This window comes from Monodelphis domestica, chromosome 6 (genome assembly GCF_027887165.1).
Source record: "Monodelphis domestica isolate mMonDom1 chromosome 6, mMonDom1.pri, whole genome shotgun sequence".
In the NCBI taxonomy this organism is placed as follows: domain Eukaryota; kingdom Metazoa; phylum Chordata; class Mammalia; order Didelphimorphia; family Didelphidae; genus Monodelphis; species Monodelphis domestica.
This window is the reverse complement of record NC_077232.1, coordinates 176,177,335-176,203,767: the sequence shown is the minus strand read 5'-3', so window position 1 is coordinate 176,203,767 and position 26,433 is coordinate 176,177,335. Positions and strand designations below refer to the sequence as shown.

At 35.6% G+C, this 26,433-nt stretch overlaps 1 protein-coding gene across 6 annotated transcripts in view; it reads left to right on the top strand.

Annotated features, from left to right (window-relative positions):
• INPP4B (inositol polyphosphate-4-phosphatase type II B) overlaps positions 1-26,433 on the top strand; it is a 1,027,382-nt gene that overhangs the window by 112,292 nt on the left and 888,657 nt on the right. The gene's annotated exons all lie outside the window — the stretch shown is intronic.

Below are 26,433 nucleotides of genomic sequence, written 5' to 3'. Positions count from 1 at the left end.
AACCTGCTTGAAAGCTTGCTGCAGACAAATATGACCCAAAGCAATCTCATGGATTTTACAATAATGAGTGCTGAAATGAAGAGATGGGGCACTCGTTACTACACAAACATTGAAATCTCCACAAACCAAAATCTTGTTAGGACATTGCTTTTAAAATACATCTTTTCAGGCCATAAGCTTTCCCAGTTCCTAATTGGGGGAGAGTGGCAGTCAAGGCAAATGGGAAAAAAAAAAGAATTCCTATCCCAAATAATATACCTGGACCAAGGGCTTTCAAAGAGGGTCCACAGACTTTCCACAAAGAGGAATCCATTATGTCTTTATTTAAACAGAATTGGGGGCAGCTTAGTAGTACAGTGGATAGAGTACCAGGCTTAGAGTCGGAAAGATTTCTGGTTTCAAATCTGGCCTCAGATACTTCCTAGCTAGGTGACTATGGAAAAATCATATAACCCTGATTGCCTAGTCCTTGTCACTCTTCTGTCTTAGAAATGATACTAATACAAAAGATAAGGTTTTAAAAAAATAAAAGAATTGGTTTCCTTTGTAATCCTGTGTATTTTATGCATATGAAAATATTACTCCAAGGTGGGTCTCTGTGGACTTTGTCTGTGTTGAGTCATTTTATTCATATCCAGCTCTTTATGACCTCATTTTGGGATTTTCTTGATAAAAGTTACTGAAGTGGTTTGCCATTTCCCTTTCCAGTCCATTTTATAGATGAGGCACTGAGGCAAACTGAGTTAAGTGACTTGCAAGGATCAAAGTTTGTAAGTGTCTGAGGCTGGATTTGAACTCATGAAGATGACTTTTTCTGATTCCATGCCTGGTGTTTTATCCATTGAACTACCTAGCTGATCTATATATGGGCTTCACTAGGCTGGTGAATGAAATTAATCATATGAACCCTTGGATTGGAGTCTACCAAGAGTCCTGGAAAGGGGACTATGTATTAAACTAGAAGAAGATGTAGTCAGTCCCCTTCTGGTCTGCCAGTAGTTGCAGAGTGGTTCTCTTTGTATCAAGAAGGTATATTTGTCAGCCAAAAGAGAGAATTTAAGTCTCCATAATTACAAAACACTGTTAAGTATTTCATCATAAAACCCAAATGAATTCATTGCCCAGAGTTTTTCTCATAGTTCCTAGAGAGAGGGTTGAAATACTCTAGAGTAGTGAAGTGACCTTTGAAATTAACTGACAGCATCTAGGACCTTTTAATAGAATAACTGTTCCTGGTTTCAGAGTTAGTCACAAAGTATTTTCAGCATATTCCATTGCTTTTAAAAAATTATTTGGTTGCTCGAGTATAGTGGAGTCCATCTCCATGGTGCCAGCTGTGAAAGCTTTTATAGATTTTGAAATCTATCCTGGGTCATTATGGTAATTGCCAGGTATTTGAGACAATAGCCTCACATGGTAATTTATATTTTTATGCTAGTTTTCTCCTTTGAAGACCCTGATATTGCCTCCTATCCCCATGAAATCTTTTGTGAATGGAAAGACTTCTTTGCCTGTTCCAGCTGTAACATTATTGCCAGAGCTCCATTAAAATGATTTGTTACTGTTTTTTCATGTAATGGGTCAGGAGCACCATTTCCCAGATTTATTTGTTTGGTTGTTCTCAACTGTGTGATATTATCTTCTTAATAAGAAATCTAGGTATCTGGTTATTTGCGAACTCTGGTCAGTTGTGTATTTGGAGATTACACTGACAGATCATGATTTTAAGGATGCTGGCCAGATTTATAAAGCTAGGGTGAATTATCCCTCAAGAATTTTTACAACAAAGAAATTCTTAGTTTTTCATTTTCGTTACCAAGACCAAAATGTTGAGAGATTGCACCCAGACTGATGATTTCTTCTTAGAAGGCAAACCTGAGAATTAACTTTTCAATAATTTCTTTTACTTGAGACCTATAAAGAGGATTTGGATCCATGGCAGAGTACAAAGAATACTATATTGTGAATCTGGAGACTTGGGTGCTAGTATTGTCACTGCCATCACTCTAGGCAGGAGATTTTAATTCAGCCATTAAGCACCTACTGTAACAAGGTCAATAGTCAATAAAAATTTATTGAATGCCTACTATGTACCAGTACAATGCCAAATGCTTGGCATATGAATATAAAAAACAAAGACAATTTTTGTCTTCAAGGAACTTACAGTGGAATAGAGAAGACAATAGACAAAGGAAGCTAAAAAGGGGAGGAAGGAGAAGGACTGATGTTCATGGAGTTGAAACCAAGCAGAGCAACTAACGGAAAAAAAAGAGTAAAGGCAACATGAAACGATGGATAGATATCTGGCCTCTAAGCCAGGAAGTTAAGCATGGTATAAACTAGGTGTCAGAACATGTAGGTCAAATCATCATGTCTTAGTCTTAATACTTATATTAATTATGTGACTTTAGATAAGTTAGTTCACCTCCCAAGAGCTTTTAAATGATAATTTTGCAGTAGATAAGTTTTAATTCCTAAATTATTTTTTACTCCACATCTCAAGATCCTAAATTCTAATAGGGGGAGGGTATGGGGCTGAGGAGTGTTTTGGGATAGGTAACAGGGGAAGGGTTAGGTAGTATATCTTCAGGAAATACTTCAGAGATTAAAAGATTATTGCTATGTAATGGAAAGGGTTCAGTTGAATTAGGTTGACATGAATTTATAGTGGATGAACCCAGTCAGAATATATCCCCTGGGAACAATTTCCTATAAAATGAAAGTACTACCTTAGGTAATCTCTAATACCCTTGTTAATTTTATAATTTATTTGAATGTCATTCTGCCCTTATGGTTATAGAATAGAACCTTATAACTGTAATGAAACTTAGCTTTCATCTAGTCTGACCTCCCACCCAGTGCAAGAATCTTTGTCACAACATCTCTGAAGGCCATTTAGTTCCATATATTGAATTGAAAATTATTTCCTCCCAACTTCTACTCATTGGTTCTAGTTTTGTTCTTTGAATCTACATGGAATAAGTTTAATGCTCCTTCCTCCTGTCAGTGTTCAAGTAAGTGAAGACAGCCATAATTTCCTTCATGGATACCATTGACCAAGCTAAGTATTCCCAGGCCTTTTAGCTATTATTCATGAATAAATGGCATATCTTTCCCTTTTTTTCTTGTGGTGCTCTCAGTTGTCAGCATCCCTCCTTAAAATGGGGCACTCAGAACTAGAGACTTCTCCAGATGTCTTACAAGGGAAGAGTATAGTGGAATCATTACCAAACTTTTTTCTGAACTCTGTATTTTTGTTAGTTCAGATTAAAATTCTGTAAGCATTTTATTTATAGAAGAGGGCAGTCAGGTATAATGTTGGTGGTTCATATTGTGTGATGGACAATTTAATGTCCCTCTATCTCTTGGTTTTTGTTTTTGTTTTTGTTTTTTTAAACATGAATTCGTATTAAACCAAGCCTCTCCCTTCCTGGACTTGAGCAACTGGTTTTTTTGAACCTATGGGCAGGATCTATCCTTGTTGAATTTCATTCTGTCTCCCCTGAGCATGCTTTCCTGGATGTCCAATTAAAAAAAGCAAACAAACTACTTGATAAATTAGTCTATTCATGATACACCATAAATTCCTCCTAATCTACTATGGGAATTTGTCTTTGTCTTATTCCCTAATCTTTTCTGAGTCTTCTGTCTATGTTGCCTACTTTCCACAGGAAGTGATGCCTATCCTTTCTTTTTCTATTTTATAGCATTTATTTCTGCAGCTGGCACCTGATAGGCATAATGTTATGTCCATCGTATTCTAATCATACCGGCTTCAGGCGTCATTTTTTTTAAAAAGCCCAACATTTGCTCTGAAGGGCCAGGGAAATATTGAATCAGAAATTCAAATGTATTTCTTAGATCTCCTGTCCCCAGTGCCCTCAGAATGGTACAGAGGATATTAAACATTGTGACTGTATCATTACCTTCCCTGCACCCTCCTTCTTCCACAACAATTTGTGACCCATAATCCTGGTGCTGCCTTGACCTAAAACCATTGCCAGGTGGTGTCAGTATTTCTCTTTTACAACAGCCATGGAGGAGACTGGCCTTTTGGCCTAACTCCTTTCCTGAGTCCTCCAATATCCCAGCTGGCTGAGAAAAAAATAACAAGAGAGAATCGTGCTGAATTGCCAAAAGGCCAGTTGGGATTTCAGAAGAAAATATAACAGGTATGACTTAATCTGCTGATCACCGACCAAAGAACAAGCTTTGAGGAAACATTGTAATAGGATCAATACATGCAGTTTTAGAATTTCTCTTTGCCACTTTCTTTCTCTTCGCCATTTTTCTTAACTCTCACCTACTTTATTTCTGAATTGTTTTCTTACAGGGAGTAGTTTTGGATCTGAAGTCATGAGATCTAGGTTTGAGTCTATCTCCATCTCTCTGAGGCATGCTTATATAATGATATTATTGCAATAATAAAATATAATATAGTATTATATTATTATACAGTGATTTTGTTATCTCCATCTATAAAATGGGGATATTATAATTCTAATGTTGTCTATATCATTGGATATTTATGGAGGGAATATTTTTACAGACCTCAAATCAGAATACAAATGTGAGTTAGCATTGTCTTCTTTCTGCTTTCTTCTGTCTTTATGTTTCTCTTCTTTTCTCCCCTTTCTTTATCCTATTTTCTTTTCTTCCCCTTAAATAACCCAAGTAAGCAATTCAAATATACATTTTTCATGATTCATAGTATTCAGTAGTTTTATTTTTGCAATTTCAGTTCTTTGTAGGATTATAGAACTTGAGTTGGAAAGAGCCACCTTAGTCTAAATGACTCATTTTTAGATGAAGAAATTGAGGTCCAGAGAGGATGACTTATTCAAGGACCTAGTAGTAAATGATAGCATTAAGACTTAACCTGGGCCAAAATAGATGAATTTTTTTTTATTTTTTATAAACAAAAATATATTGAATATAGTAGAATTAAAAAACAATATGTATACTCTATATATAACATTATGGTGGCACAGTGAATAGTACACTGGGCCTAGAGTCAGGAAGACCTGAGTTCATATTTGTCCTCATACATTTACTGTGACTGTTAGTCACACTCTTGGGCAACTCACTTAACCCCTGCCTCAGTTTCCTCATATGCAAAATTCCTAAGGTTGGCATGGCAATGCTTCTTCTTCAATGCCATTTCTATTAGTCAGCTATATTTGTTTTGCTTTGTTTTTATGTGAACCATCTGAAAGCCCCAAGAACTTTGTTAGGGAAAACATGAGTTTAATGAGTCTATAGGTATCCTTTGAAATTAAAGACTCAGGGGATGAACCACCAAAAGAGGCAACTTTTGGGCTGCATTTTCCCAAGATTTGCTTCCCAGGACGATGGCTATTAGGAGCAGACATGGAAGCAGGAGTGGGGGTCATAGGAGGAGAGGATGGCCTCTACTGGTCCTAGAGCTCCTAGGCTCACTTGCCCACTAGCAGTAGGTAAATAAACCTAATATTTGTTCATTTAGGGGCCAATCTGTGATTTCACTAGTACTGACCCAGGTCAGCCATTAATCTGTGACTAATATACTACATAACCTTACATAATATAGGCATACATATATAAGGTATATATTGGATGTTTCAAAAGTCTCACTGCAGTTTTCTGATATTTTTTTAAAAGCTTTAAGTTGCACTAAGACTTCTTAGACACTCTCTATACTATTAAATGAATAACAATAGTAATATAGTGTTAAGTACTATGCTAAGTACTTTACAAATATCTCATTTGATCCTCACAACCTCTCTGAAAGGTAAGTACTATTTGTTCATATCTTTTGACTATTCATCAATTGGAGAATGGCTCATATTATATATTTGACAAAGTTGTCTCTATATTTTAGATATGACACCTCTATCCAAGAAATTGCCTATATTCCCCCCCCCCCAATTTGCTGCTTTCCTTCTAATATTGGCTACATTCGTTTTATTTGTATAAAATTTTTTTAACTTTGATGTCTTCAAAGTTATCCATTTTCTATCTAACAATATGCTTTCTACTAATTTTTTCTCCTATCCAGAAATCTGATTGGTAATATGTTCCCTGTCCTTCTAATTTGCTTATGATGTTTCCTTTTATGTCTACATCTTATTATCCATTTTGATCTTATCTTAAATTGTGTAAAATATTAGTCTATATCTAGTTTCTGCCATACTGCTTTACAGTTTTCCCCCAAATTTTTACCAAATAGTGAATTCTTATTCCTCACACTTGGATCTTTACTTTAGTCAAACTAAAGTTACTATAATCTGTTACAACTGTTGTTTATCTGCTCTGTTTTACTGATCTAATTCCCTATTTCCTAGCCAGTATCAGATAGTTTGATCATTTCTGCTTTATAACATAGTTCAAAATCTGGTAAATTCCTTCTTTTAGATTTTTTTTTCTTTAATTCCTTTGGTGTTTGTGATCTTTTTTTTTTCAAATGAATTTTGTTATTGTTTTTTCTAGTTCAGTAAAATTTTTTTTTGATAATTTAATCAGGATGACATTGAATAAGTAGATTAGTTTATACCTACATCAATGAACTCAAAAGTCTAACCCCCTTTCCTGATATTTATAGGAATATACAAAAGATCTCTGATATTTTTTTTATCAGAGAGATCTACTCCATTTAGCAATGTAATTTGCAACCTGTTTATAATGATGAGTTGTTATCTATCTAACTTAGTATATAAGTCCTAAGAAGTTTTCTGAGGTGTGTAGATATGTTTCATATATATGAATTATATGTATACATACAACTTATACATAAATTTAAATTATATCTTAAATAAAACTCTTAATATAACAGCTTATGTCAATATATGACATTGAAAAATATATAAAATATAAATTATATATTAAAATATAAATAAATTCTATATTAGGTATAAATACATTGTACAATATACACTAAATTACATAGCTTATTAAATGGTACATAATTATATATATCATGTATCATATAATATGAATTTTTATAATATATTTATATATATTTCTTTTTTCATCAGTTCATCAGCTCATCCCTCTCATAAACCTGCCAGCCTAGCTGATAAGAGGGCAAGCAAAGGAGACAGTGAGGCATCATGGTCTTGCTTAAAAGGCAAAGATTTTTCTACTTTGTTAATATACCTTTATAAAATGTGATTAAGTTCGGTAGTCAAGCTTGATGTAATTAATGGGTGACTATCAAATGACTCCAGAATTGCTTTAAAAATCATGACTCTTTAGTGTGTCTATTAAGGCAGGAGCTATCTCATACTCTTAAAGAATATAACTGATTGGAGAGAAAAGAGCCAGGTATGGAAAAAGAACCCAGTCATCAAGATAGAATCACTCCTTACCTCTTAGAGGCAAGGAGGGAATTTCTCTTGATACCCTCTCTTCTCATCCCTCTCCCTACTTCCAATTGGTCATGGCTTTTTGTAGTAGAGCTACTTACCCAGTGGGAGATGTACTCAATGATTTATAGAACAAAAATGTATATTATATCTATCGTACACACACTGTGAGCCCAGTGAGTCCAGCATGAGCCTAGAGGACTTTTGTGAGTTAAAGATAGATTTAAACTCTAGTCATAGGATAATGAACTGAAAAGAAAAGTAGCCCCAAGGAATCTGTGTCCAGAGGGAACAGGCAGGCCTAGGAAGCTCAGGGGTACAACTTACTCAGCAGAGATTCTGTACCCGGGGGGAACAACATAAAAATACCATGGGGGCTAAAAGAATATTGGGTTTCTATCAAGACAGAGGTGTAAATGACCTTGCCCACATGCATTTTCTATATATGTCTGTATGTATTTTCTACTAGTATACTCTTTACATGTACCCATTCTTCCTATTAATGGTGCATGTAGTTGTGGGAGAGTGCATCCTCTGTTTAAAGAGAATGTTTTGTTGCTATTGATCATGGTATGCCATCTCAGCAAATGCCTTGGCTTAGAGTTATTTTCATTCTTTCATTGATTATTAAAGGTAAGCTGTAAATCTTGGGAACTGATATCTTAGTAGTGTAGACCTAGAGAGCTCCTTGACTATTAGATAGTCAGTCTAGGGTCTCAATTTGGATTGTGAGTTGGAGAGGTGGCCTAGAGGGGGCCTTACACATATGTAGCAATATTACAAATAATCTATATCTATATTTATATCTATAAATTAAATTAATACAAAATATAAATTGTTTTTGACTTGTCTGTTGGTTAACTAGCTTTCCGTCCCTTTGTACCAGTGGTTTGATAGAAAAATATGCTGCCTATCCCTGCAGTGATGGGGAGGTGCTGGCTCTTTGGGAATAGCAACATAATGCCTATTTTTCCTTCTTTTCCTGAGAGCCCTGAAATCACTCTAACTAGTTCTAAGTTGAAATCTCAGTTGGAAGAATAGCAGTTACATATAGACAGTAATGGAAATAGGATTCAGCACAATCCTCAGTGTGGTGACAGACACTCTGGAGAAGGAGAAAACATTATACTTTTGTGAGTTAAGCAGTGGAAGATAAATTACAAACTTAGTTGAGAAAAGTTTTTGAGGAATCAATATTATGGTTCTTCCAATTGATTCTAGTACAAAGTAGGCAAGTGAGAGAAGTTGGCATGGTGTGTAGTCTGGGGAGCAAAGTACAGTTCCTGGGATCTTGGGTAATGCAAGGAGAATTAATTTACCTTGAAGTACTTGCTATCCTTAGAGGGAAGGCACCAAGTGAATGAAAGTTCATAGCTGCCGCTTAATTGCAGTGTGAACCTGCAGAAGGGCTTTAACAGTAAAGTTATAAAGGCAGATGGAAGATAAATTTATGTTCTCTATGGAAGAAAATAACACAGATGCTCTTCTCTTAAAAAAATACATCTCCCTACCTTGTTTTATCTGTATTAGAGAGATGTACTCTATATCTTCATTACCATTTACTATATTCATAGAAATTACATTGTGATCCCCTCTTTAATTCAATAATTCAATAACAAGTACTCCCAATGTGCCAGGCATTGTGCTAAGGACACAAGGACGGATTTTATATTTTATTGGAATATAATTTTTTGACTTCTGGTTTTCTTCTGGTGTTATTTTTAGTTTTTTATTTATTTTTAATTAAAAGTTTTCTGGTAGTGTCTCATATGTTGACTACAAAATTATATTTAAAGATAAAATACAGTATTTAGAAGATGGCAGCTTAGCAAGCAGCAAAAGTTCAGACCTCGTGGAAGACCCTTCCTTACCAATACAGACTGAATGCTCCTAGGGCACCGAAATTCAATCTGAACAACAGGACAGAAGCGAGGAATCCTCCTTCTGGACTCAAATCAAAAGGTACGCCCCCCAAAAGCCAGAATCTGAGAATACTCAGGGCTAAGGGGAAGGCAGAGGGTAGGTCCCAGGACCCCTCCCCCACAACCCAGAGGGCTGAGCCCCCAGCAGCAGCGGGAACCTCTGAGTGGGAAAAGGTGCTGGTTTGCAGGGTCTACCTTGTGAGCAGCGGGGCACTGGGCTCAGAGCATCCAGCTTGGACAGCAGGGAGGAAGCCAGGGAGAGACGGGGCCGTGGCTGGGTCCCTCTATCAGGCTCCAGTCTCATCATTGCCTCGGGGCACATCCAGACCAATCCAGTTAAATCTAATCCCATCAGAACTCCTCAGAGTTTAGGGAGGTGGGCAAAGGCACTTGGGGACAGTGGAGAAGCAGCTGGAGAGAACTGGAGAGAGCCTGGGAGGCCCAGCCTTCCAGGAGTCTTCAGAGCCTCAGAGTTTCATACCACATACAGCCCAGCCCAGTTGAACTCAATCCAATCAAAAGCCTCCAGAGGACAGGGAAGCTAACATTCCTCCCCTAGAGACTGTACCAAGAGATCTGACAAAGCTCCAAGAGGGGAGACTGACAGCCCCAAAACCAAAACAAAATGAGAGGAGCAAGAGCACAGCCAAATACAGGGAGCAAAGAAGCGTTAACTTGAGCAAACAACAGAAAAAGAAGAAAGAAATTACAATAGACAGCTTCTGCACAGGTAATGAGCAAAGAGCGAATGAAACAGAGGGGGAGGACCCAGCAAAGGAAAAATCAGAAATCCCAGCGAATTGGATACAGGCTTTGGAAGAATTCAAAATGCAATTCAAAACACAATTAAGAGAGGCTGAAGACAATTGGGAAAAGAACTTAAAAACTAAGATAAGTCATCTGGAAACAGAAAATAGTGTCTTGAAAGCCAAAATCAACCAGCTGGAAAATGAGGCAAAGGAGATGAAAGATGAGGCAAAGCAGATGAAAGATGAGGTGAAGAAGATGAAAGATGACCTCCAAAGAAAATCCAACCAAAAGGAAAAGAATGACCAAAAAACTAAGGATGAAATCCAGTCTTTAAGAACCAGAATACAACAACTAGAATCGAACGACCTCACAAGGCAGCAGGACACTATAAAACAAAACCAAAAGAATGAAAAAATTGAGGAAAATATGAAGCATCTCATTCACAAAACAGAGGATTTAGAAAATCGTTCAAGGAGAGACAATTTAAGGATTATTGGCCTACCAGAAGACCATGACAAAAGAAAAAGCCTGGACATTATATTACAGGAAATTATTAAAGAAAACTGCCCTGAAATCCTTGAACAAGAGGGAAAAGTGGATATTGATAGAATCCACAGATCACCTCCTGTACTTAATCCCCAACTGACAACACCCAGGAATGTTATAGCCAAATTCAAGAACTATAAGACCAAAGAAAAGATATTACAAGCTGCCAAGAAGAAGTCATTCAGATACCAAGGAACCACAGTGAGGATAACTCAGGATCAGGCTGCATCTACAATGAAAAAAAGAATAGCATGGAATACGATATTCCGGAAAGCAAGGGAACTAGGTCTACAACCAAGAATCAACTACCCAGCAAAACTGACTATATTCTTACAGGGGAAAGTATGGTCATTTAACAAAATAGAAGAATTTCAAGAATTTGTAAATAAAAGACCAGACCTGAACAGAAAATTTGATATCCAAGCACAGAACTCAAAAGAATCATCAAAAGGTAATTAAAAAAGAGAGGAAAAAAGAAAAACAAAAACAAAAAAAATTTAAGAGACTCAATAAGTTAAAATGATATGTATCCCTATAAGAAAAGAGGTCATTGGTAACTCTTAAAAACTGTTGTTATTACCTGGGCAGCAAAAAGAAGTATACTTAGAGGGAACAGCAACAAACTGTATAGGATGAAAGGACAAAACAAAATTGGTATATAGATATATGCATGCAAAAATACATACGCATGAGTATGCATATATATGTATACATATATATATATATAACTAGAGCTTAAAATAGGTTAATACTAAGAGAAATGGAAAAGAAACAAATGGGGGTAAATTTATATGTCATAAAGAAGCTCCTGGTGGGAGGGGGGAGAAATTCAATACACTGGAAGGGTAAAGAGGTCAGAGACAGGAAATACTCAACTTACGTGCTTTGAAAGTGACTCAAAGAGGGAAAAACAATCCAATCCATTGGGGGCAGAGAATAGATTTGCACCCTATAGGGGAGTAGAAGGGGAACAAATGGCCTGGTGGGGAGGGAAGCAGTACAAGAGAGGGAGGGAGAGGGGGGGTTAATTAAATTTTTTTTTAATTAAACATTTTTTAAATTTTTTTTTAAATTTATTTTTTAAATTTAAATTTAAATTTAAAAAAATTTTAAAAAAGAGGGAAAATAAGGGGGGGATAAATAGGGAGGGGGAGAAAGGGAAGAAAAATAAGGGTGGAAACAAGGGGGACTGTTCAAAAGCAAACATTGGTGTAGAAGGAAATAGTGAAAGAAGAAAAGGCAGAACAAGGAATAGAAATCAAAATGCTGGGAAATACACAGCTAGTAATCATAACTCGGAATGTGAATGGAATGAACTCACCCATAAAATGCAAGCGAATAGCAGAGTGGATTAGAGTCCAAAACCCTACCATATGCTGTCTACAAGAAACACATATGAGAAAGGTAGATACACATAGGGTGAAAGTAAGAGGGTGGAGCCAAATCTGTTGGGCATCAACTGACAAAAAGAAGGCAGGAGTCACAATCATGATATCCAACAAAGCCAAAGTAAAAATAAAACTAGTTAAAAGAGATAGGGAAGGTAATTACATCCTGATAAAAGGCAGTATAGACAGTGAGGAAATATCTGTACTCAACATGTATGCACCAAATGGCATAGCATCCAAATTTCTAAAGGAGAAAATAGAGGAACTCAAGGATGAAATAGATAGAAAAACTATACTAGTGAGAGACCTGAACCTTCCTCTATCTGAACTAGATAAATCAAACCAAAAAATAAATAAGAAAGAGGTAAGAGAAGTGAATGAAATCTTAGAAAAATTAGAGTTAGTAGACATGTGGAGAAAAATAAATAGGGACAAAAAGAAATATACCTTCTTTTCTGCAGCACATGGTACATTCACAAAAATTGACCATGTATTAGGGCATAAAAACATTGCAAACAAGTGCAAAAGAGCAGAAGTAATAAATGCAACTTTCTCAGATCACAATGCAATGAAAATAATAATTAGTAAGGGAACATGAAGAGATAAATCAAAAATTAATTGGAAATTAAACAATATGATTCTCCAAAACCAGTTCATTAAAGAACAAATCATAGAAACAATTAATAACTTCATTGAAGAAAATGACAATGATGAGACATCCTTTCAAACCCTATGGGATGCAGCCAAAGCAGTACTCAGGGGGAAATTTATATCCTTGAGTTCATATATTAACAAATTAAGAAGGGCAGAGGTCAATGAATTGGGCATGCAAATTAAAAAATTAGAAAGTGAACAAATTAAAAATCCTCAGATGAAGACTAAATTAGAGATCCTAAAACTCAAAGGAGAAATTAATAAAATTGAAAGTCAAAGAACTATTGATTTAATAAATAAGACTAGAAGCTGGTACTTTGAAAAAACAAATAAAATAGACAAAGTACTAGTCAGTCTAATTAAAAAAAGGAAAGAAATAAACCAAATTGACAGTATCCAAGATGAAAAAGGAGACCTCACCTCTAGTGAAGAGGAAATTAAGGCAATCATTAAAAACTACTATGCCAAATTATATGGCAACAAATATGGCAATCTAGGTGATATGGATGAATACTTACAAAAATATAAATTGCCTAGAATAAAATAGGAAGAAATAAATTACCTTAGCAACCCCATTTCAGAAAAAGAAATTGAACAAGCCATCAAAGAACTCCCTAAGAAAAAATCCCCAGGTCGAGATGGATTCACAAATGAATTCTATCAAACATTCAAAGAACAAATGAATTCTATCAAACATTCAAAGAACAACTAATCCCAATATTAAACAAACTATTTGACAGAATAGGCCAAGAAGGAGTTCTACCAAATTCATTCTATAACACAAACATGGTACTGATCCCAAAGCCAGGCAGGTCAAAAACAGAGAAAGAAAACTATAGACCAATCTTCCTAATGAATATAGATGCAAAAATCTTAAATAGGATACTAGCAAAAAGACTCCAGCAAGTCATCACAAGGGTCATCCACTATGACCAGGCAGGATTCATACCAGGAATGCAAGGATGGTTCAATATTAGGAAAACCATACACATAATTGACCATATTAACAAGGAAACTGACAAAAATCACATGATTATCTCAATAGATGCAGAAAAAGCCTTTGATAAAATACAACACCCATTCCTATTGAAAACACTAGAAAGTATAGGACTAGCAGGGCCTTTCTTAAAAATAATAAACAGTATATATCTAAAACCATCAGCAAACATCATCTGCAATGAGGATAAACTAGAAGCCTTTCCAATAAGATCAGGAGTAAAACAAGGATGCCCATTATCACCTCTATTATTTAACATTGTACTAGAAACACTAGCAGTAGCAATTAGAGAAGAAAAAGAAATTGAAGGTATTAAAATTGGAAATGAGGAGACCAAGCTATCACTCTTTGCAGATGATATGATGGTTTACTTAAGGAATCCTAGAGAATCAACCAAAAAGTTACTCAAAATAATCAACAACTTTAGCAAAGTTGCAGGATACAAAATAAACCCGCATAAGTCATCAGCATTTCTATATATCTCTAACCCATTTCAGCAGCAAGAAGTAGAAAGTGAAATACCGTTCAAAATCACCGTAGACAATATAAAATTCTTAGGAATCTATCTGCTGAGACAAACACAGGAACTATATGAACTCAACTACAAAACACTTTTCACACAGCTAAAACTAGATCTAAACAATTGGAAAAACATTGATTGCTCATGGGTGGGATTAGCTAACATAATAAAAATGACAATCCTACCCAAATTAATTTACTTATTTAGTGCCATACCCATTGAACTACCAAAAAACTTCTTTACTGAATTAGGAAAAAAACATAACTAAGTTCATTTGGAAGAACAAAAGATCAAGGATATCCAGGGAAATCATGAAAAAAAAAAATGCAAAGGAAGGAGGACTTGCAGTCCCAGATCTCATACTATACTATAAAGCAGTGGTTATCAGAACAATTTGGTACTGGCTAAGAGACAGAAAGGAGGATTAGTGGAATAGACTTGGAGTAAATGATCTCAGCAAGACAGTTTATGACAAACCCAAAGACCCCAGCTTTTGGGACAAAAATCCACTATTTGATAAAAACTGCTGGGAAAACTGGAAGACAGTGTGGGAGAGATTAGGTTTGGATCAACACCTCACACTCCACACCAAGATAAATTCAGAATGGGTGAATGACTTGAACATAAAGAAGGAAACTATAAGTAAATTAGGTGAACACAGAATAGTATACATGTCAGACCTTTGGGAAGGGAAAGATTTTAAAACCAAGCAAGACTTAGAAAGAGTCACAAAATGTAAAATAAATAATTTTGACCAAATCAAATTAAAAAGTTTTTGTACAAACAAAACCAATGTAACTAAAATCAGAAGGGTAGCAACAAATTGGGAAACAATCTTCATAAGAACCTCTGACAAAGGTTTAATTACTCATATTTACAAAGAGATAAATCAATTGTACAAAAAATCAAGCCATTCTCCAATTGATAAATGAGCAAGGGACATGAACAGGCAGTTCTCAGCCAAAGAAATCAAAACTATTAATAAGCACATGAAAAAGTGTTCTACATCTCTTATAATCAGAGAGATGCAAATCAAAACAACTTTGAGGTATCACCTCACACCTAGCAGATTGTTCAACATGACAGCAAAGGAAAGTAAAGAATGCTGGAGGGGATGTGGCAAAGTAGGGACACTTATTCATTGCTGGTGGAGTTGTGAATTAATCCAACCATTCTGGATGGCAATTTGGAACTATGGCTAAAGGGTGATAAAAGACAGTCTGCCCTTTGATCCAGCCATAGCATTGCTGGTCTTGTACCCCAAAGAGATAATAAGGAAAAAGACTTGTACAAGAATATTCATAGCTGCACTCTTTGTGGTGGCCCAAAATTGGAAAACGAGCGGATGCCCTTCAATTGGGGAATGGCTGAACAAATTGTGGTATATGTTGGTGATGGAATACTATTGTGCTAAAAGGAATAATAAAGTGGAGGAATTCCATGGAGACTGGAACAACCTCCAGGAAGTGATGCAGAGTGAAAGGAGCAGAACCAGGAAAACATTGTACTCAGAGACTGATACATTGTGGTACAATGGAAGGTAATGGACTTCTCCATTAGTGGCAATGCAGTGTCCCTGAACAATCTGCAGGGATCTAAAAAACACTATCCACAAGCAGAAGATAAACTGTGGGAGTAAAAACACCGATGAAAAGCAACTGCTTGACTACAGGGGTGGAGGGGAGACGCTAAATGAACACTCTAATGCAAATACCAACAACATGGAAATGGGTTTGAATCAAGAACACATGTGATACCCAGTAGTGGGCTATGGGAGAGGTGGTGGGAGGGGGGGAGGGAAGAAAATAAAATGATCTTCATTTCCAATGAATAATGTTTAGAAATGACCAAATAAAAATAAAAAAATAAAAAAAAACAATTACATTAAAATACAGTATTTAAAATCTTGGTGATCTATCTATCAGCCATCCATCTATCCATCTATCCATTTATCTATCTATCTATCTATCTATCTATCTATCTATCTATCTATCTATCTATCTGTCTGTCTGTCTGTCTATCCGTTCATGTTTAGGTTAGACTTTAGCAGAGGGCACTATCCAAGGTGCAAAAACTCAGCTCTGTGGGAGATAAAACAGTGAGTAAGTGTGCATAATGTTTCAAGGAACTTTTGATCTAATAGAAGAGTGCCAACATTGACACAAAGAACTATGATACCTTGTATCTTTGAACAACCAGTCTGGAAACTCTCTTTTAGAAAAAAACTTAATTATTTATTTTAGATGTTTTTCCATGGTTACATGATTCATGTTCTTTCCCTTCCCTCCTCCCTCCCCACGTCCAGAGCTAACAAGCAATTCCACTGAGTTATACATGTATTATTGTTCAAAACCTATTTCCATATTATTCATATTTGTAGTAGAGTGATCTTTTAATGCCAGAACCCCAGTCATATCCCCATCAAACCATGTGATCAATCATATGTTTTTCTTCTGCCTTTCTACTCCCACAGTTCTATCTCTGGATATGGATAACATTCTTTCTCATAAGTTCCTTGGTGTTGTCCTGGATCCTTGCATTGCTAAAAGTAGAAAAGTCTGTTATTTTTGATTGTGTCACAATGTTTCAGTTTCTGTGTACAATGTTTTCCTCCTTTCATTTTGTATCAATTCTTGGAGGTCTTTCTAATTCACATAGAAATCCTCGAGTTCATCATTCCTTTTAGCACAATAGTATTCTGTCACCAACAAATATCAAAATTTGTTCAACCTTTCCCCAATTGATGGACTCCCCCTCATTTTCCATTTTTTCCTACCACAAAGAGCGCTGCTATAAATATTTTTGTACAAGTATTTTCTCTTTGGGGTAAAAACCCAGCACTGGTATGAATTGATTAAAGGACAGGCATTCTTTTAAAGCCCTCTGCACATAATTCCAAATTGCCTCCAGAATGGTTGGGTTAATTCACAACTTCACCAGCAGTGTATTAGTGTCCCAATTATGGCACATCCTCTCCAACATTTATCACTTTCCTTTGCTGTCATATTGGCCAATCTGCTGCGTGTGAGGTGATAGTTCAGTGTTCTTTTGATTTACATTTGTCTAATCAGGAGGGATTTAGAACATTTTTTTTCATGTGAATATTATAATTTTGATTTCTTCATCTGAAAACTGCCTATTCATATCCCTTGATCATTTGTTGATTGGGGAATGGCTTGATTTCTTTTTTTTTGTTGTTGTTAATTTGACTGACTTCATTATATATTTAGGAAATTAAATCTTTGTCAGAGAGTTTTGCTATAAAATTTTCCCCTAGTTTGTTGCTTTCCTTCTAATTTTGGTTGCATTGGTTTTGTTTGTATAAAACCTTTTTAATTTGTTATAATCAAAGTCATTCATTTTACATTTTGTAATGTTCTCTACCTCTTGCTTGGTCTTAAATACCTTCCTTTTCCACAGATCTGACAGGCATACTTTTCTATGTTCACTTAATTTATTTATTATTTCACTCTTTATATTTAAGTTATTCACCCATCTTGAATTTATCTTGGTAAAGGATGTGAGATGTTGATCTAAACCTAATCTCTCCCATACTGTTTTCCAACTTTCCCAGCAATTTTCATCAAGTAGCGAGTTCTTGTTCCCACAGCTGGGATATTTGGGTTTATCAGACACTAGCTTGCTGAGACTACTAGTCTATTCCATTGATCCACCCTTCCGTCTCTTACCAGTACCATATTGTTTTGAGGACCACTGTTTTATAGTACAATTTAAGTTCTGGTACTACTAGGCCACCATCCTTCACATTTTTTATTATTTCCCTTGATATTCTTGATATTTTGTCCTTTCAGATGAACTTTGTTATAATTTTAAAAAATTCCATAAAGAAGTGTTTTGGTAGTTTGATACGTATGGCATTGAATAAGTAGATTAATTTAGCTTGTCCTACCCATGAGCAATTAATGTTTTTCCAATTATTTAGATCCAGTTTTAATTGTGTGAAATGTGTTTTATAGTTGTGTTCATATAATTTCTGTGTTTTGTTGGCAGATAGATTGCTGAATATGTTATATTTTCTAGAATGATTTTAAATGGAGTTCATCTTTTTAACTCTTGCTGCTGAGTTTTGTTGGAAATATATAGAAATGCTAATGATTTGTGAGGGTTTATCTTTTACCCTGCAAGTTTGCTAAAGTTGTTAATTATTTCCATTAGCCTTTTAGTTGATTTTCTAGGATACATTAATTATACCATCATATCACCTGCAAAGAGTGATAGCAACTCACTCTCTTTTTTATTGAGATCAACTATTGAAATATAATTTGTGGTTTTAGTGAGTGACTTGTATGTTGTCCACAGATTTGGATTATAATAGAAACAGGCCTTGAACCCAGTTCTTCTGATTTTAGGTCTGATCTATCCATTGCTTCCCATGAAAGTTAAAAAAAAGTCAACAAAAAATTACCACAGGAGTAGAAAACTTTTCTGGCTAGGGCAGGAGATGGAGAAAGAAGGAAGCAGTCTTCAGGAGGGAAGCATCATTTAAGGTGATTCTTTTTTTTTAATAAATAAATATATTCTTTTTTTTAAAAGCAATTTCATGAAATAGCAAATCTCCACATAAGGTTTCCAAAGTTATATGATCCAAATTGTAAGGCAAACAATTTGATCTGGATTATACCTATATTCTCATGCAAAGCACTATTTCCATATTATTCATTTTTGTAAGAGAATAATCATTTAAAACCAAAACCCCCAAATAAAAACCCAAATAAAATAAAGTGAAAAACCATATACTTAGATTTACATTCCAATTTCAATAATTATTTCTCTGGAGGTAGATAGCTTTCTCTATCCTAAGTCCCTCAGAATTGTTACAGTGGTTCTTGAAGGATTTATGGGATTTCTGCAAGAATACAAACAAGAGAAAGGAACTTTTGGTGAAAACACAGGAGTGGGAAAAATATAGGATATATCTAGGAAGAGGATGTTATTCAGTTTAACTACAGTTTAGGGTAATAGTGTAGGTAATAGTATTTCAGAGAAACCTGAAAAATAATATTGAGACTGGTTCACAGAGGGTCCTAAGTACCAGGTTCAGGAACTTTGACTTCATTAGATAGGCATCTGGGGACCACTGAAGTTTTTGGAGCAGAACTAAGAGGAAGTTTTCCTTTTTCCTAATTTGTAAGTAGCCGATTGCCAATGCCATTGCTGCAGATGTCAACATAATCCTTCCTCAAGGAGCATTTTGAGGATAACACCTTCAGTTCAGGGTTTCTGTTATCTTTGGTATTTTCTAATGCTCTATGGAGACCTTGTTTTTAAGAATTCCAGGCATGTTGCCATATTTTTATAGTGTTCTGGTCTTGAGAGCAACAGAAATTTGATCTTTAGGACTTTAGAAAATCCTACATTATTTCAATCTCAGGAATCTGAGTAAAAAAAGGAAGAGAACTCTATGATATTTTTTTTTTGGTCCTCAGAAGATAATCTTGGAAGTTCCAGGGTTGTTAACTTGGGTGACCTCATTGATGCTGCTGGTAATATTTCCACCTGAGATAAGGTAAAGGTGTAATCAGGATAATGAGAGGACTTGGGACCATAGTATATAAGGAACATTTGAATGAATTGGGAATTTCTGGCTTGAAAAAATAGAAATGATGAGGTTGGGAGGATAGTCGGTCAATAAACATTTTAAAGTGCTTATTATGTGCCAGGCACTGGATTAAATGCCAGGAATCTAGCAAAAGGTCCCTAGTCTCAAAAAGTGTACAGTCTAATTATGGAGAAAACATGCAATTATGTATAAATAAGGTTTATATAGGACAAATTTGAAATAAGCAACAGAGGGAAGGAACTAGAATTAAGTAAGGTGGATTGAGAGTTTCAGAAGCATATTTAGCTAAATTTGAAGGACTGCAATATGGAAGTGGTATTGAATTGTTTTCTAGTTGGCCCTGAAGAAGAGAACTAGAAGAAATAGAAAATACCAAAAAGCAGATTTAGCCCTGATGTGAGGGAAAACTTCTTAAAAATTATTACTCTCTAAAAGTGAAATAGTCTTCCTCAGAAGGGGGTGACTTTCCCCTTACTTTGGGAGTCCTTGAGCAAAAATTGATGACAACTTGTCAGCTTTATGGAGAAGGTCTTCTTGGTTGAGTGAAGGTTGAATTAGAGAGCTTTAGACATCCAACTTGTAGTTTCTGTGATTCCATAACCTTGATTCAGGCTCTCTTGATAACTTAGGGGACAAGTAGAACATATTCCGGATGTTGTTCTGCCTCTACTTATTCTTCTCCTGTTTTTTTAGTATGAGAATTATCCTTTTCTGAGAACTCAGGAGAACCAATCATAGACTCAGAATGTTAGAGCTGAAAAAGGTCTCAGAGTTTATTTGTAACCATTCACCATTTTCTGTAATTTTCTTTATGAGGAATCTGAAACCCAGAATGTGGAAGTAACTTGAGTTTTTGCCACTATAAATGAAATGTCTGGGATTGTTAAATCCCATCAGGTGATCAATTTTAAACTGATCTAATAACTGCTAAATAGTCACTTTCCTCTAGCACCATTAGACATCTCTTTCTTGATGATTTACTATTAGCAGTTGTGATTTTCTTCTTTGGGAAGAAGAATCAGGACTATTAGAGTGGAGTCATCTGGTATTTCACAATTTCTCTAAAACACAAAGATAATCTCACTTAAGTGAATTATCTTTCTAACTAAAAGATTTTGCTAGTAAGGTCAGAAAGAGATATGGAAGCATATAGGGCATTCTGGTTATTCTGTTAAACATATTATACACATTTTAAAATATAAATATTTTGGAGTTAAGAGTTTTAATCATAATTACTTTGTATTGTGTTATTGATAGTTTTGTTAATGGTTTTCCTAAGTTTAGAATATGATTTTTAGAAGTTTTTTAAATTATTATTCTTATATTGTGTTCTTTATATCATCTTAATTTGAAAACTTTTCTTTCATGTTCTTCTACCAAAGAGTCATTCCTTTAAGTAAAGAATAAGAGAAAGGAGAAAAAAAATCAGTTGAACAAAACTTAATGAAGACATCCACTGATTCTGAGAGTATATGCTATCTTGCCTCCCCATAGACCTCTATCACGGCAAAGAAAGGGTGGAGATACCATTTTTTCTCTGTTTGGCAAAATATAAGTGAAAGTATTATAAAATTAGGTTAATTAAGGGGTGGGGAGGGATTATTTAGAATGCTAGGGAAGACTGTGGAATGAAACTGGTGATAATATTTTAAATTTCTGTTCAGCTTCCATTTTGCCCTTTTGACAGCCTATAGATTTGAGCAGGATTACTTTACAGAGTAGTTTTGTAGTGAGAGGCAGCATGGGGTAGTATCTAAGAGGATAACTGGTCATGGAGTCAGAAGTACCTGGATTCAAGTCTCAGCTCAGACACATATTTGCTATGTGAGGTTTCTAGGATTATAAACTTAGAGTTGGAAGGACTTTAGACACAATTTCATTCAACACCTCATTTAGAATGAAAATGAGCCCAAATAACTCACTGCCCCACCTCTCACTGAATTCCCTAAGTATGTAAGTTATAGATAAGTTATTGACTTGTATGTTAAGGGGTTTTCCATAGCAAGAATTGTTTATACAAATGAAACTAGATTTCAGGATGCAAAAGAAATGTTTTATAGTTATACACTATAGAACTGTTATAGGGGACAGAGAGCCAAACCCGAATCAGGAAGCCCAGGGTTCAAATTCTGCCTTAGATATTTATTTTCTTTGAGTCCCTGGCCATTTTACTTACCCCATCTCTTCTCAGTTTTCCTATGTATAGAATGGGGGTAATAATAGGATAAGGATAAAATAAGATAATATATGTAAAAGTGCTAACCTTGAAAAGTTATATGTATTAGCAATTATTGTTTTTTCCTACTCTGAAAAACTAACAATTCCTATAATATCAGATTTTAGACTATCGTATTTTCTTACTAAACTTGAAATTTGAACTGGGCAAGATGATGAGGGTCTCCTTCAGGGATAAAATCCTCAGGGTTTTATCCTTTTTTATCAGGGATAAAAAAAGGTATTTCTTTTTTGAGGGAGAAAAAATACATTTTGTTGAAGGGTACAAAATCACATTTACTCAACTTTCTCAATAAATTCTGGGATCCTGGGAGTCTAGATTTAGAGCTAAAAGGTGTCTTCTAGTCCATTCTCTTCATTTAATAGATGAGAAAACCTTGGACTAGAGCATTCAAGTCACTTGCTTATTTTCACAAAGGTGTTAAGTTGGAAATTGAATCTATTTCCTTGAGCTCCAAATTTATAAATTCTTGCCAAGGTAAACATTAAAAAGGAATAACCTCTGGATTTCTTCATCTGTACTACTTTCATAATTTCCCTATCCTGTCTTGGGGCTTTGTGCTTGCTCCAAAAGTATGTTATTCTGAATCCCAGCATCAGAGTTTCATCTTGATGATGGAAGAAAAGTGATAAAGAATATTATTACTCAATTTCTTTAAGTCATCAACATCAGCCTTGGGTGAGGGAGCAATAGTAATTATTCAAATAGAAAAAGGAAATAGATTATATGACAGAGGTCAGGGTCAAAAGTGAGTAGAGGTAAGATATGGCCAACAATTTTTGGCATGTTTGTTTGTGCATGCACTGTTTTGAAATTCTTAAATATATTTATTGGATATAGATATTATAACATCAATTCCTTCAAGGTGACAATTATCACCATAGAATTTTTAAAAAAGCTATTAATATAGTGCTTTAAAGTGCTTTCCTTACACTATCTCTGTAAGAAAAGTAGTACCAGGATAATAAAGTTCCCCCTTTCACAAAGCATCTCCAGTTCTAAATTCACATAGACATGGTTCAGTTCTGAAGGAGTCCAGCCTCTCATGAAATGTATCAGTCTTTTCCTTATTATCTCTGACTTTATGCCTTAATCCTGGAGCCCCAGGGCTAAACCACTTAAAATTTTTAAATGCCCTGCCTGAAAGGGATTATTAGGGCCTCTTCTGGAAAGATACTCAAGTACAAAGTAGATCAGTATTTATTTATGTATGGGTATATATGGGATATATTTATGTCTAGGGTGTATGGCTTATTCAGAGAAGATTGGCATCTCTGGTGTGACACAAATGCTGAGCTCTTTTTAGGTCTGCTTACTCATCTTTGGTGTCTATGTTTTACCCATCTCTCACCTGTGACTCCAAGTAGCTGACCACACTCTGGCAAAACTGTTTTAGTAGATAGTCTAGAATCATGTTGAGGGCAACTGACAGGCTCCAAGCCTTTTGGTGAGTTAAGGAAGATGTCTACTCCAAGCATGTAAGACTTTGTCCTGAAGAATGGCAAATGAGATCAGTTTTCCAAAGGTTAATGAAGGCAGTTAAAGTAGACACTGTGGAATGTCTAGAGCTTGGTGAGACATCAAAGATGCCAAGGTGAGCCACTGCATTCTGTGCTATCAATAATCATCCTGAATTTTGTCTTGCCAGTGGACTTTGATAACTCTGGAAGAGAAAATGAGGCTGATGACTTTGTGTAACTCTGCCTTACTTAAATCCAATTCATGTGGAAGTCAAGACATCACTCCATAATGTCACTGGTCCTCTTAAAAAATGAGGGATGGACGTTACTGCTCTTTCTACTGCACAAATTTCAGCAGAAAGAAAGAGATAGAAACCAGCTGTTCTGAGATGATTTTTTGGAGTTGATATTTAGGTGAAATATTGGGTGTCGAATGAAAGGATCTCATAGACCAACTAATCCTCATTTTCTTTTTGTAGGACTCAGAAAAGGGACTTAAAATATGTTGTAAAATCCAAGAAGGTTGAGACCATTTTTACTTTTGTCTTTGAATCCTTATTGCCTTGCTCATGCTCTTGCTCCTAGTGGACCTTTAGTGGATGCTTATTGAATTAAATTTCCCAAGGTTTTACAGATTGTGAGAAGTAGTGCTAGGATCCCCAGGTTCTCTGATCTCAGAACCAATACTGTTTTGGCTCACTACTCTTTCTTCTCTTAGACTCCTGTAACCTGTTTGTATTCAAGAACACCAGATGCTTTGCTGCAGAGCAGTAATTTCAGTTCCTTATAGGCCCTTTTGGTCATTGTTGTTGCTTCAGTGCAAATAGAGAAGCTCATTAATAATAGATATCTTAGAGAAGGGTACTACTCATTTACTAGCATATGAGACTGAGGAAAGATTGAAAATGTGCAAGTAACCTAGAGCAGATCATATTTTTGGAGCTATTTATATGTAAGGAAAAAGATACAAGAGAATTATTAAGTGCACAAAGGAATGCTTTGAAAGAAAAATCCAAACCATTCTTTAACTCACACTAGCTTTTAGATTGTACAGAGATCCAAAAGGGAGGAGGGTGAACAAAAAGATTCCATTTTGAAGGGAATATATGAAGAGCAAGAGCAGCCATTACATCTGACCAACTTCAGATTCTTATTTTCTTTATCTTGCCTATAAATTTCCTCATTTGTGGAGGGTCAAAGCTTCAGGGACAGTCATAGAGGCAATGCCTGCTAGTTGACTTTCTGAGGAATCAGGAAGCCCTGACTGGGGCAACTATTGAGAAAGGAGTGAAAGACACAAAGAGGGAAAATTACCCTTTGTAAGATTCCATGGAGGTAATAGAAGCAATTTTCATTGTTTAGCACTTGAATTGCCCACTATAGGCATTCAGCTTATTATAGTACTTTCCAGAAACAGAGGCATTTTGTACTAACAGAAAATGAAATTGACATCATATTTAAATGTTTTCTTTATCCCATACACAGACACATGCCCACAAATACGAACACACGTGCACGTGTGCACACACTCACCCATACTTCTATACCTATACCAATAGAGATACCCATATATATATATATATATATATAATGCAGAGCTTTGTCTCATATATGAATCACTTGATTCATTAAAAAAAGAAAGTTTACAAAGTGTATCCTTTCTTCTTTGAGAGTAACACTGTAGTGAAGATGGGGTTTCCAGTGTGAACATGTTTCTGAAAACAAACTTCTGGAAGATCTGAGATATTCCTCCTCTTGAAAGGATGTGTGCATTTTCTCTGGGGTCTAAGGATGACTTCAGGGGACAGAAGTCATTTAACAGGGTAAACTATTTGGAACATTTTCCTATGTTGTGGTGGGGGCTGAGGCACTCTGGGGAATCACCAGGTAAGTTTGTTTTGAGAAAATCTCCAGGGCTACTCTAGTCCTCATCCCAACAGCTGGAGTTCTGATGAAAAGAGGATGAGAAGCAACTGACAAGGATTCAGTTTTGGCTCCACTTTCAAAGTGGGTGTCACAGATTGTCACAGGAGGATCTAACCACTTCCAGGTAGTTTGGGGCAAATTTGTGATGCTCATTAGAATAAAAAAAAGCACCAAACTTTTGTCCTCCTAGAAAATTTGAAATGAATTTCACATTTTTGCAAGTATCACAAGAATGTGTATAGTTCTTTAGGGTTTACAATGTCCTTCCATATTATATATATATATATATATATATATATATATATATGCATATGTGTGTGAATATAACTTATATGTATGCATGCATTCACCTTTATACACATTTGTCCACATACACACATATATATTATAGAGATTCATATAGATTTCATTTACTCCTCATTACAACCTGAGAAGGTATATAGGGTAGGGATTATGATGTCAGTGTTCAAGGCCTGTGATTTCATGAATGTGAATTTATAGTTCTAGAGAGCTGTCCAGGGTTCCGAGATGTTAGATATCTTGCCCATTGTCACAACAGAGGATAACTGCTAGGCAACCTGTGAATGCTTCTGGGATCTTTGTGGCAGTGAGAGACATGGTTTCTAGCAGATTAGGTGGATTTAGAGGAACCATGGACAAAGGAAGAAAAACCCCATGCTTTTTCTTTTTTCTAATGAGCATCAAATAGTTAATTAACAGCATCCAAATTTGCCCCAAACTACCTAGAAGTGGTTGGGTCCTCCTGGGAAAGTCTGTGATGCATGGAATGGTGACATGCAGGGTTATAGTTTGCATTGTTGGAGAGAAGGATCTTTTGATTCAAACACAGATCTACTGGGAATATTCAAGTTGTTTTTTTTTTTTTTTTGCATAACTCCACTTTCTTTAAAAGTTTTCAATTGGTCATTTCAAATGACTTAGAATAAAAATTTTGCCATCCTCTCTAGAATTCTGATTCTGTAGAAAGGTTTCTTCTTTAGAGAGTTCTGATCCTTGCTCCACCCCTACTCTAACCCTTGCATATGATATGTCCTGACAATTGCTGGATGAGGAGAACCTTTGAAGAAACTTAACTGGTTTCATGGGAAC